General features: G+C 46.8%; 1 long non-coding RNA gene across 3 annotated transcripts; it reads left to right on the top strand.

Moving 5' to 3' along the window:
- The first annotated feature begins 2,589 nt into the window (after window positions 1-2,589).
- Window positions 2,590-9,374, top strand: LOC119869217. Of its 3 annotated transcripts, none has more exons than XR_005386772.1 (5): window positions 2,590-2,751; window positions 3,257-3,364; window positions 4,482-4,616; window positions 7,900-8,053; window positions 8,823-9,374. It is a non-coding gene; the product is annotated as an uncharacterized LOC119869217 (long non-coding RNA). The 3 variants fall into 3 exon arrangements; XR_005386774.1 differs by having other exon boundaries at window positions 3,204-3,364; XR_005386773.1 differs by lacking the exons at window positions 3,257-3,364; window positions 4,482-4,616 and adding an exon at window positions 7,009-7,791.
- Window positions 9,375-13,153: the final 3,779 nt, after the last annotated feature.

The following is a 13,153-nucleotide window of genomic DNA, read 5'->3' as shown; positions in this document are numbered from 1 at the left end:
CCTAACCCTGAGGCCTAATGCTAACCCTAACCCAGAGCCTTAACCCTGAGGCCTAACCCTGAGGCCTAAACCTAAACCCTAACCTTTAGGCGTAACCCTAACATGGACACCAAGCCTAACCCTAACCCTAAACATAAACCCTAATCCTAACACTAACCCCTAGGCTGAACCTCTAACCCTAACCCCTTGGCCTAACCCCTAACCCTAACCCCTTGGCCTAACCCCTAACCCTAACCCCTTGGCCTACCCCTAAACCTAACCATGAGGCCAAACCCTAACCCCTAACCCTGAGGCCTAACCACAACCCTAACTCTGAGGGCAAAAACTAACACTAACCCTAACCACTTACCTTAACCCTAACCCTGACCCCAAGGCCTAAACCCTTACACTAAATCCTCGGTGTAACACCTAACCCTAACCCCTCAGCCTAACACTAACCACTAACCCTGAGCCCTAACCCTAACCCCTAACCTTAACCCTAATCCTAACCCCCTAACCCTGAGGCCTAACCCGTAGTCCTATCATGGAAGCCTATAAATAAACCCTAACGTTGAGGCCTAACCCTAACCCCTAATCCTGAAGCTTCACCCTAACCCTAACCCTCAGGCCAAACCCTAATCCTAACCCTGGGCCCCTGCCCTAACCCTAACCCTGAAGCCTAAGTCTTACCCTAATCCTAACCCTAACCCTAACCCAGAACCTGATCCTAACCCAGACCTGACCCTAACACTGACCCTAACCCTAAGCCTGACCCTCACCATGACCATGACCCTAACCCTGACCCTGACTCTAACCTTTACCCTGACACTAACCCTATACCTAATCCAACCTGAACCCTAATTCTGACCCTGACCCTAACCCTAACCCTAACCCAAAGCTCACCCTAACCCTAGCCCTGAGGCCTAACCCTGAGGCCTAAACCTAACCCCTAACCCTGAGGCCTAACCCTAACCTTAACCCCTAACACTGAGGCCTAAACACTAGGCCTAAGCCTGAGGCCTAAACCTAAGCCCTCACCCAGAAGCCTAAACCTAACCCTAACACTGAGGCCTAACCCTAACCCTAAGGCCTAAACCTAAAGCCTAACCCTGAGGCCTAACCCTTACCCTAACCCTGAGTCTTAAACCTAACCCTAACCCTTCACACTGAGACCTAACTTCTAGGCCTAACCCTCAGGCCTAAACCGAAGCCCTAACACTGAAGCCTAACCCTAACCCTAACCCTGAGGCCTAAACCTAACCCTAAGGCCTAACCCTGTGGCCTAACCATGAGGACTTACCCTGAGGCCTAACCCTAACCCTAACCCTGTGGCTTAAACCTGAGGCCTAACCCTGAGGCCTAATCCAAAACCCTAACCCTTAGGCTTAACCCTAACACTGACCCCAGGCCTAACCATCACTCTAAACCTAAAACCTAACCCTAACCCTCACCCCTAAGCTTAACCTCTAACCCTAATCCCTTAGCCTAACCCCTAACCGTAACCCTGAGGCCTAAACCTCACCCCTAACCCTAAGGCCTAACGCTAACGCTAACCCTGAGAACTAACCCTAACCCTAACCCTAAGCCTAACCCCTTACCCTAACCCTAACCCTGAAGCCTAACGATAACCCTCACCCTAACCTGAACCCTACCTCTAACCCTGACCCCTAACCCTAACTATAACCCTGAAGCCTAACCCTAACCCTGATCCTGAGGCCTAACCCTAACCTGAAACATAGATCAGTTTGGAAATTAGATGTGACATGCCATTGAGTTGGATGTATTGTGTTGGTCAGGAACCAGTCATGAGGCACCTCGAGGTGACACAGGGATATTTATGCCACAAGTCATTGTCGCTGGGAGCCATGGTGAAGGCTGCGACCCCCAGAGCCCAGAAGGAGGCACCTCTGTCTCATTCAAAATAGAACTGGAAAAATTGGACGGTTTGACTACAGAAGATCACCATGTCTGCACCTTAGAGCATTCCCACCCCATCATGGTGCCCCCATTGAAATGAGGCCGGAGGTCAAGTGAAAACTGTGGAACCTAGTGCACATTCAACTGGTAATCAGTTGGTACCACTCAACCGGTACTCCACTCCATCTTACCTCTTCATGTCAAACCACCATCCTTAAAATTTGCATCTCAGATACACAGAGCACCAGCTCACGTGCATTGCAGATATCATTCATACACCACTGATGATGTCCCTAGGAAGAAGATTCTGACTCTTCTGTCACTGTGCAGGTTGGTAACCTGTGGACTATATGAGAGACACGGTGGGTTAGATAGGTCACAGATCTGGGAAGGCAAGCACAGAAAGAAAGGTCTGAAATCAGCTCCGTCTCAAGAAAAGTAGTACCTTCCTTGCATTTTCAGAGAGTTCTGGCTATGGCATTTTTGACTCCTGATGTACAGTTAAGGAGATGGCATGCGGTAAGCAGTCATCTGCCAAGAAGGGGGTCTGGATAGGTCTGACTGAAGGGAGGGGCCCAAGGGCTGGAATCTTGAAAAAGTGATGTCACTTCCTTGGAGACAAGAGTGTAGTGGATTTAGAACTCTGGTAACCAGGAAGCTGCGTTGAACAATGTCCCTCTTTCCAACTCACTTAACTGGAGCCGGTCAAGAGAACAAGATGTTCTTTTGCGGTTGACCTAATTTCAGTGGCTCTGAGCTTAAGAGAGTCCAGACAGAGAGATGTTCATGTCGCTATGGACGTCAACTCGGTCCCCTTCGCTGAAGCTTCTGGTTATGTGCAGGAGACCTCAACAGGTACCACAAGGCACCTGGGGGAAGCCACTGGAGAGCAGGCCACACTGTAATCTCAGCTGAGGGGGCTCGAACCTCTTTCACCCCACTGGGTGTGTGTCCGTTTGTGTATGTGTAAGAGGGTGTGTTAGTGTGAGACTGTGTGTGTGAGTGTGTGTGTGTGTGTGTGTGTGTGTGTAGAGGGGACAGAGGAGAGGAACATGCCCTTCCTGGGCAGAAACCAGCTGCCACGGTTTGGAAGCCTGTCACATCTTTGGTGTTCAGACTCCAGGTCATAGTAGGCAAGATGAGAAGGTGAGTGCTGAGGGCCAAGTTCAACTTCAAGTATGTAAGTCATGAGCGCAAGAGTGTCTTTCGTGTGGCTTCTCATTTCCAGATGTCCCTTCAGCTGCCCCTGTGATGTGAAGCAGAGAACGCGGTTTCTAAAGGGGATGTCTCCTTGTTGTGTTGTGCAGGGAGTACCCTAATGTCTCTAGGCCCTGTTACATACGGGGCACTGTATTTGCAGAGCTGCACCCAGGAGATCTTGGAGGAGATGTTCTGGGGCTTCAACTCTTCTAACTCCCTAGACAATGATCGGGTGCTTCAGGCAAACAAGGAGCAGTGCTGTTCTGAGGTGAGAATGGGAAGAGGGTTCTCCACAGAGAGATGGCCCCCACGCAAACATGGAGAGAAACCTGGGGCCCTCCCTTAGTGTTTCCACACGAGTGCCGCACAGGCCCAAACACAAAGAGAACATGAACCTCCCCTCCTAACCTTCGGCTATGTCTTAGGTGATCAGACACTGTTCCCCTAGGTTGGAATGGTGCAGAATAGATTTCCTGTTTTTGAAGAGTGGGGGTGGTTGGTTTTTTTCACTCAGAGCAATGAGTGTCTTTCCGTTTCACTACCATTTTCCTGATTTCACCCACGTGCCCCAGGGATCCTGTGTAGAACGCAGCTCTACTGTCCTAGCACAACTTCTGCAGGCCTCACAAAAGATCACAATGAAGACGGTGATTTAAGACAAAAGGAAGGGTGGGATGAAGCCATTGTCTATGTTTATCTCTAAGGTGTCATGTGCCAGAACACATCAGATCTTTGTTGGTCCAACGGGTCATGAGCTGTGTCCGTAGAGGTCCTCATAGTACTCTATCAATGGGGCCGTCTGCCACAGTGATTCAGCCATTCAACGCCATTGGCACTTGACATGATGCCATTCTCTTACCAGGACTGCCATGCTGCAAGCAGCACCTTGTGTGTCTCCACAGACTGTTTACGTTGCTTGATCTGCCATAACCTAGAAGCCCAATTTGGGTGAAAGTCCTCTGATGCCTCCTGACCCAAGTAGCTGGCTCTGCCTTTTGTGTAGAGATCCACACAGGAAATCTTGGATGAGTTGTTCCAAGGGTTCAATTACTCCATCTCCCCCTGTGAAGCACAGGTGCATCAGCCCACTGACCACAAGCATGGCCGGTCTGGACTGAGAACAAGTCCCATTCATGGGGAAAGTCAGGACCCACAGATGATCAGGGCAAGCCAAGAAAACAGACTAGGAAGAACAGGCCCTAGGTTCCCTGGGGCCTGCCGAAGAAGGTGCTCTCCCTGATCCTTCCTCCCTAGGTCAGGAACAGACCAAGGTACATCAGCTTAGGGGAAATGCCACGGAGTCCATGCTTTGGTCTCTTCTCAGGCCCAATCTGTGGGATCTTGAGCAGCATTTGAGGTGCTAACCCTCTGTGTTCTATCTGCAGTGGGATGTTTACGGATGACTCCATGGAATACTGGTCTTCATAAAAGCTCTGAGTTGAGAGAAATGCGGGTGATGCTCAGCTACTGGAATGTGTTGAAGTTGCCAATGCTCTGTCCTGCGTCCCAACCAACTAATGGTATTTTGAAGCATAGAACCCTTTTCTGTGTGGGCCCTAAAGTCCTTTTTTCCTGCACAACTTCCCGAGGGGATGGGTGTCTCTGGGCTGAGCGCCAGACCCTGTTCTTCCCAGTGGCCCGTGGTTTGGAAGCTGACTACAGTGCTCCTCCTTGTGTCTCTGGGGTGGAAAGGAACCATCCACCCTGACTCCGGGTGAGGCCTGGACCATGCGGACACTCCGCGAAGGCAGAATGGATACTTTTGTACAGTCCCTTCTGCGATCCGGCAGGAAAGGAGTCTCTCAGAAAATGAAGTCATTTTCCGTGTCTACCAGGTGTTCAGCACAGCCCAAAGGGTCCTGGGCCAGCAACTCTACAGGTGACTGACCACCCCATACACAGCACAGGGCCTGAGGCTCGCCTCTACTACCGGCATGTTTTGGGAATGTCACTGCACCTCTCTGAGCTTCCTTTTCCTCCTCTGAGAAGGGCTGTGAAGAGGATGAACATCATGGGGCTACTGTGGGCAATCCTGACAGAAAACATGGCCTAGACTTCTCTGCTGTGTGGCCCTGTTCAAAGGGCTGCTGGGCATCTTCCTGTGGAGCAGCTGTCTCTCGCCAGCGAAGAAGCTCTCCACATCAAGCCTGTGGCAACCTCGGTGTACAGAAGCACGTGGAAAGCAGGCCGTTTTCCTCTTTGCAAAAGACTTCTGGGATTCCATCTAACTGGCCCTGCTCCTTGTCCTTCATGTGTCCAGAGCAGCGGTCAGTGGGGAAGACAGAGCAGTTCATGGTCCACTCAGTAGATGGAAAGTGCTGGTTGGGATTCCTTTCTCCAAGAATAGAGAGAAAACGCCTAGGATTGCAGCCACATTTCGAAGCACTAACATCATTGAAAGAATACAGTAGATACACTGTCTCGGTCTCAAGTCTAGTCAGAGAGTCAGACAGTCAATCACTCGACCTGTCGTAGGCACGCATGTCCACAGTTGGTTAGATGTGACATCTTCATGGCCGCCGCATGGGATGAATGGATCCACCCACATTTTGACCACGCGGACGGATGATAAGATCAAGGAAGGGCACTGGGTGGCTCAGTCAGTGAGGCCCCTGCTCTCAGGTCAGGCCATGATCCCAGGGACCTGGTTTTTTTGCCCTCTCCCCCTGCAGCTCACCCTGCTTATTCTCTTTCCCTCTCTCCAAGAATTTAAAAAACTTCCTTAAAAGTGTTTGTAAAATATCAAGTAAACCTCGGATGGTCTGAATCCAGTGCGAGAAATTTGATGCATCAAAGGGTTTCCACCCATTCTGGGTTTCCAGGTGATGGCAGATCAAGCAACTTAAACAGTCTCTGGGGTCACACAAGTTGCTCCTTGCAGCTCGGCAGACATGCAAGAGAATGGCATCATGTCAAGTGCCCAGGGCCTTGAAAATCTGAATCACTGTGACAACGGCCCCATTGATGGAGTACTGCAAGGCCCTCTAAGGACACAGCTCATGACCTATTTGGCCTACAACGATCTGATGTATTCTGGCACATGACACCTTAGAGATAAGCATGGAGAATGGCTTCATCTCACCCTTCCTTTTGTCTAAGTCACCGTCTTCAGTGTGATGTTTTGTGTGGTCTGCAGACCTTGTTTAACGACAGAGGTGCTGGGTTCTACACAGGATATTTGGGGCGCGTGGGTGAAATAAGGAAAATGGTAGTGAAACGCAAAGACACTCATTGCTCTGAGTGAAACAAGCAAACTGCCCCCGCTCCTCAAAAACATTAAATCTATTCTGCACCATTCCAACCTAGGGGAACAGTGTCTTATCACCTCAGACATCGCTGGAGGTTAGGAGTGGAGGTTCAGGGATCCCTGGGTGGCGCAGCGGTTTGGCGCCTGCCTTTGGCCCAGGGCGCGATCCTGGAGATCCGGGATCGAATCCCACGTCGGGCTCCCAGTGCATGGAGCCTGCTTCTCCCTCTGCCTGTGTCTCTGCCTCTCTCTCTCTCTCTCTGTGTGACTATCATAAATAATAAATAGAAAAATTAAAAAAAAAAAAAAAGGAGTGGAGGTTCAGGTCTCTTTGCGGTTTGGCCTATGAGGCAGTCATGTGGAAACACTAAGGGAGGGCCCCAGGTTTCTCTCCATGTTTGTGTGGGGACCATCTCTCTGTGGAGAACCCTCTTCCCATTCTCACCTCAGAACAGCACTGCTCCTTGTTTGCCTTGTGCACCCGATCATTGTCTAGGGAGTTTGATATGCTGAAGCCCCAGAACATCTCCCCCAAGATATTCTGGGTGCAGCTCTGCAAATACAGTGCCCCGTATGTGCAGGGCCAGGAGACATTAGGGTACCTCCTGCACAACACCCAATGGGACATCCCCTTTTTAAATCATGTTCTCCGCTTCACATCACAGGGGCACCTGAAGAGACATCTGCCAAGGAGAAGTCAGATGAAAGAGACTCTTGCGCTCATGACTTACATACTCGTAGTTGAGCTTGGCCCTCAGCGCTCACCTTCTCATCTTGCCTGCTATGGCCTGGGGTCTGAACACCAAAGATGTGACAGGCTTCCAAACCATGGCAGCTGGTTTCTGCCCAGGAAGGGCATGTTCCTTTCTGCTGTCCCATCTCCACACAGACAAGCACACAAACACACACACACACACACACACATAGTCTCACACAAACACACTCTTACATACACAAACAGGCACACACACAATGAGCCTGAAGGAGGTTCGAGCCCCCTCAGCTGAGATTACAGTGTGACCTGCTCTCCAGTGTCTTCCCCAGGTGCCTTGTAGTACCTGTTGAGGTTTCCCGCATATAACCAGAAGCTTCGGTGAAGAGGGCCGAGCTGACGTCCATAGCGACATGAACATCTCTCTGTCTGGACTCTCTTTTGCCCAGAGCCACTGAAAGTAGGGCAACAGCAACAGAACATCTTGTTCTCTAGTTAAGTGCGCTGGAAAGAAGGACATTCTTCAATGCAGCATCCTGGTTACCAGAGTTCTAAATCCACTACACTCTTGTCTCCAAGGAAGTGACATCACTTTTTCAAGATTCCAGCCCTTGGGCCCCTCCCTTCAGTCAGACCTATCCAGACCCCCTTCTTGGCAGATGACTGCTTACCCCATGCCATCTCCTTAACTGTACATCAGGAGTCAAAAATGCCATAGCCACAACTCTCTGAAAATGTAAGGAAGGTCTTACTTTTCTGGAGACGGAGCTGAATTCAGACCTTTCTTTCTGTGCTTGCTTTCCCAGATCTGTGACCTATCTAACCCACCATGTCTCTCACATAGTCCCCAGGTTCCCACCCTGCACGGTGATAGAAGAGGCAGAATCTCCTACCTTGGGACATCATCAGGGGTCTATTGATGATCTTTGTAATGCACGTGAGCTGGTGCCCTGTGTATCTGAGGCGCAATTTTAAGGATGGTGCATTGACATGTGGAGGTGAGTTTTGGGGTGGAGTACCACTTGAAAGTGGTCTCGGTTCCAGCAACAGAATATTACAATGATCACTTTACCTCCGGCCTCATTTCAATGGGGGCACCATGATGGGGTGGGAATGCTCCAAAATGCATACATGGTCATCTTCTGTTGTCAAACCCTCCAAATGTGTCCTGTTCTATTTTGAATGAGTCTGAGGTGCCTCCTTCTGGGCTCTGGGGGTCATAGCCTTCACCATGGCTCCCAGCAATAATGACCTGTGGCATAAATATTCCTGTGTCACCCCGAGGTGTTTTGTGACTGGGATCTGAACAACAGGATACATCCAACACAATGGCATGTCACATCTAAGTTCCAAATTGAACTATGCTTAGGGTTAGGGCTAGCATTTGGATTGGGGTTAGGGTTAGTTTTACGGTGTAGGGTTAGGTTTATGTTTAGGGTTAGGGTTAGTGTTTAGGGTGAGTGTAAGAGTTACTGTTTAGCTTAGCGATTAGGGTTATGGTTTTTGGGTAGAGTTAGGTTTCAATTTTGGCTTCAGGTCCAAGTTCTGGAAGGTTAGCGTTGGGTGAGTGTTCGTGTTCTGGTTGGGGTTAGAATTCCGATTAGCATTCGGGTTAGGGTTAGCGTTAGGTTTAGGGTTAGGGTTCTTGTCCTAGATCGGGTTAGCATTTGGTTTCGATATCAGGATAAGGTTTGTTTAAGGTTAGGGTTCGGGTCTAGGTAACGTAACCCACAAGTGGCTCCCTTTGACTCATTTGTCTCTTCACAGGAACACTCCGACATGAAGCCCTCCTAATGGAATTCAAGAGATCTATGTGATCCTGGGCTGAGAGTCGCTCTCCAGCGACAACTCTTGTAGTCTCCCAACCTGCTCTGTGGAGGCATCAAGGTTCTCCTTGTGGATCCAAAGACCAATCCGAGGTTTACTTGATATTTTACAAACACTTTTAAGGAAGTTTTTCAATTCTTGGAGAGAGGTAAAGAGAATAAGCAGGGTGAGCTGCAGGGGGAGAGGGCGAAGCAGGCTCCCCAGTGTGCTGGGAGTCCAATGGAGGTCTCAAAGCAAGGTCCAAGGAATCATGGCCTAACCAGAAAGCAGGAGCCTCACTGACTGAGCCACCCAGTGCCCTTCCTTGATCTTATCTTCCATCCGAGTGGTCGAAATGTGGGTGGATCCATTCATCCCATGCGGCGGCCATGAGTTCCTTCAATAATTTGGCTTTTGTGGACATTGCTGCTATAAACATCGGAGTGCATGTGTCCTAGCATTTCCCTGCATCTGTATCTTGGGAAAATCCCCAGCAGTGCAATTGCTGGGTCATAGGGCAGATCTACTTTTACTCTTTGTGGAACCTTCATACTGTTTTCCAGAGTGGCTACACCAATTCACATTCCCACCAACAGTGCAGGAGGGTTCCCCTTTCTCCACATCCTCTCCAAAATTTGTATTTTCCTGCTTTGTTAATTTTCCCAATTCTCACTGGTGTGAGGTGGGATCTCATTGTGGTTTTGATTTGTAGTTCCCTGATGGCAAGTGATCGGGAGCATTTCCTCATGTGCTTGTTGGCCATGTCTATGTCTCCCTCTGTGAGACTTCTGTTCATGTCTTTGGGCTGTTTCATGATTGGATTGTTTGTTTCTTTGGTTTTTTTTTTTAATTTAATTTTATTTTTTAAAAGATTTATTTATTTATTTATTTATTTATTTATTTATTTATTTATTATAGACAGAGAGAGAGAGAGAGAGAGGCAGAGACACAGGCAGAGGGAGAAGCAGGCTCCATGCCGGGAGCCCGATGCGGGACTTGATCCCGGGACTCCAGGATCATGGCCTGGGCCAAAGGCAGGCGCTAAACCGATGAGCCACCCAGGGATCCCCTGTTTGTTTCTTTGCTGCTGAGTTTAATAATTTCTTTGTAGATCTTGGAAATTAGCCCTTTATCTGATACATCATCTGCAAATATCTTCTCCCATAATGTCCGTTGTCTTTTAGTTTTGTTGACTCTTTCTTCTCCTGTGCAAAACCTTCTTTTTTTATGATGTCCCAATAGTTCTTTTTGCTTTTGTTTCTCTTGCCTCCATGGATGAATCTTGCAAGAAATTACTGGGGCCAAGTTCAAAAACTGTTTTGCCTGTGTTCTCCTCTAGGATTTTGATGGAATCTTGTCCCACATTAAGAGCTTTCATCCATTTTGATTTTAACTTTTTTATGGTACAAGTGAGTTGTCTAGTTTCATGCTTCAGCATGTGGAAGTCCAATTTTCCCAACAACATTTATTAAGTAGACTGTCTTTTTTCCACTGGATAGTCTTTCCTCCTTTGTTGAATACTAGTTGACCATAAAGTTGAGGGTCCACTTCTGGATTCTCTCTTATGTTCCATTGATCTATGTGTCTATTTTTGTGCCAGTACCACACTGTCTTGTTGACCATAGCTTTGTGGTACAACGTGAAATCTGGCATTGTGATGCCCCCAGCTATGGTTTTGTTTTTTAAAATTCCCCTGGCTATTCGGGGTCTTTTCTGATTCCACACAAATCTTAAGATGATTTGTTCCAACTCTCTGAAGAAAGTCTATGGTATTTTATAAGGATTGCTTTAAATGTGTAAATTGCTCTGGGTTACATTGACATTTTCACAATATTATTTCTTCCAATCCATGAGCCTGGAATATTTTTTTCACCTCTTTGTGTCTTTTTCAATTTCTTTCAGAAGTGTTCTGTAGTTTTTAGGGTATAGATCCTTTACCTCTTTGGTTAGGTTTATTCCGAGGTATGTTATGTTTTGGGGTGCAATTGTAAATGGGATTGACTCCTTAATTTCTCTTTCTTCAGTCTCATTGTTAGTGTATAGAAATGCCACTGACTTCTCGGCATTGATTTTGTATCCTGCCATGCTGCCCAATTGCTGTATGAGTTCTAGCAACCTTGGGGTTGAGTCTTTTGGGTTTTCTATGTAGAGTATCATGTCATCAGTGAAGAGGGAGAGTTTGACTTCTTTGCCAATTTGAATGCCTTTTATGTCTTTTTGTTGTCTGATTGCTGAGGCTAGGACTTCGAGTACTATATTGAATAGCAGTGGTGAGAGTGGACATCCCTGTCTCTCTCTCTCTTTTTTTTTTTTTTTTTTGACATCCCTGTCTTGTTCCTGATCTTAGGGGAAAGGCTCCCAGTGCTTCCCCATTGAGAATATTGGCTGTGGACTTTTCATAGATGGCTTTTAAGATGTTGAGGAATATTCCGCCTATCCTTACACTCTGCAGAGTTTTGATCAGAAACGAATGCTGTATTTTGTCAAATGCTTTCTCTGCATAGATTGAAAGGATCATATTTTCTTGTTTTTTTTCTATTCTTGATATGATCAATCACATTGATTGCTTTATGAGTGTTGAACCAGCCTTGCATCCTGGGGATAAATCCTACTTGGTCATGGTGAATAATCTTCTTAAGGTATTGTTGGATCCGATTGGCTAGTATCTTGTTGAGAATTTTTGCATCCATGTTCATCAGGGATATTGGTCTGTAATTCTCCTTTTTGGTGAGGTCCTTGTCTGGTTTTGGAATTAAGGTGATGCTGGCCTCATAGAATGAATTTGGAAGTACTCCATCTTTTTCTATCTTTCCAAACAGCTTTAGTAGAATAGGTATGGTTTCTTCTTTAAACGTTTGATAGAATTCCCCTGGGAAGCCATCTGGCCCTGGACTTTTGAGTCTTGGGAGGTGTTTGATGACTGCTTCAATATCCTCCCTGGATATTGTCCTGTTCAAGTTTTCTATTTCTTCCTGTTCCAGTTTTGGAAATTTGTGGCTTTCTAGGAATGCGTACATTTCTTCTAGATTGCCTAATTTATTGGCCTATAGCTGTTCAAATATGTTTTTAAAATCGTTTGTATTGGGGATCCCTGGGTGGCGCAGCGGTTTAGCGCCTGCCTTTGGCCCAAGGCGCGATCCTGGAGACCCGGGATCGAATCCCACGTCGGGCTCCCAGTGCATGGAGCCTGCTTCTCCCTCTGCCTGTGTCTCTGCCTCTCTCTCTCTCTGTGTGACTGTCAAAAATAAATAAAAATAAAAAAAATCGTTTGTATTTCCTTGGTGTTGGTAGTGATCTCTCCTTTCTCATTCATGATTTTATTAATTTGAGTCTTCTCTCTCTTCTTTTTAATAAGGCTGGCTAATGGTTTATCTGTCTTATTGATTCTTTCAAAGAACCAACTCCTGGTTTTGTTGATCTGTTCCACAGTTCTTCTGGTCTCGATTTCATTGAGTTCTGCTCGAATCTTTATTAACTTTCTTTTTCTTCTGGGCGTAGGATCTATTTGCTGTTTTTTTTCTCTAGCTCCTTTAGGTCTAAGGTTAGCTTTTGTATTTGAGTTCTTTCCAATTTTTGGATGGATGTTTGTATTGCAATGCATTTTCTCCCTCGGGACTGCTTTTGCTGCATCCCAATGATTTTGAACGGTTGTATCTTCATTCTCATTAGTTTTCATGAAACTTTTTAATTCTTCCTTAATATCCTGGTTGACCCTTTCATCTTTTAGCACGATGGTCCTTAACCTCCACGTGTTTGAAGTCCTTCCAAGCTTCTTGTTGTGATTTACTTCTAATTTCAAGGCATTGTGGTCTGAGAATATGCAGGGGACAATCCCAATCTTTTGTTATCAGTTCAGACCCAATTTGTGACCCTGTATGTCTTCTATTCTGGAGAAAGTTCCATATGCACTTGAGAAGAATGTGTATTCGGTTGAGTTCGGATGTAAAGTTCTGTAGATATCTGTGAAATCCATCTGGTCCAGTGTATCATTTAAAGCTCTCATTTCTTTGGAGATGTTGGTTTAGAAGACCTATCGAGTGTAGAAAGCGCTAGATTGAAGTCACCAAGTATAACTATATTATTATCTAAGTATGTCTTAATTTTGGTTATTAATTGATATATTTGGGAGCTCCCACATTCGGGGCATATATATTGATGAATGTTAAGTCCACTTGTTGGATAGATCCTTTAAGTATGATATAGTGTCCCTCTTCATCTCTCACTACAGTCTTCAGGGTAAATTTTAGTTTATCTGATATAAGGATGGCTACCCCTGCTTTCTTTTGAGAACC

This window comes from Canis lupus, unplaced genomic scaffold (assembly GCF_011100685.1).
Source record: "Canis lupus familiaris isolate Mischka breed German Shepherd unplaced genomic scaffold, alternate assembly UU_Cfam_GSD_1.0 chrUn_S1451H1635, whole genome shotgun sequence".
Classification (NCBI taxonomy): domain Eukaryota; kingdom Metazoa; phylum Chordata; class Mammalia; order Carnivora; family Canidae; genus Canis; species Canis lupus.
The sequence above is the reverse complement of the archived record's forward strand: the minus strand, read 5'-3'. Positions and strand labels throughout refer to the sequence as shown.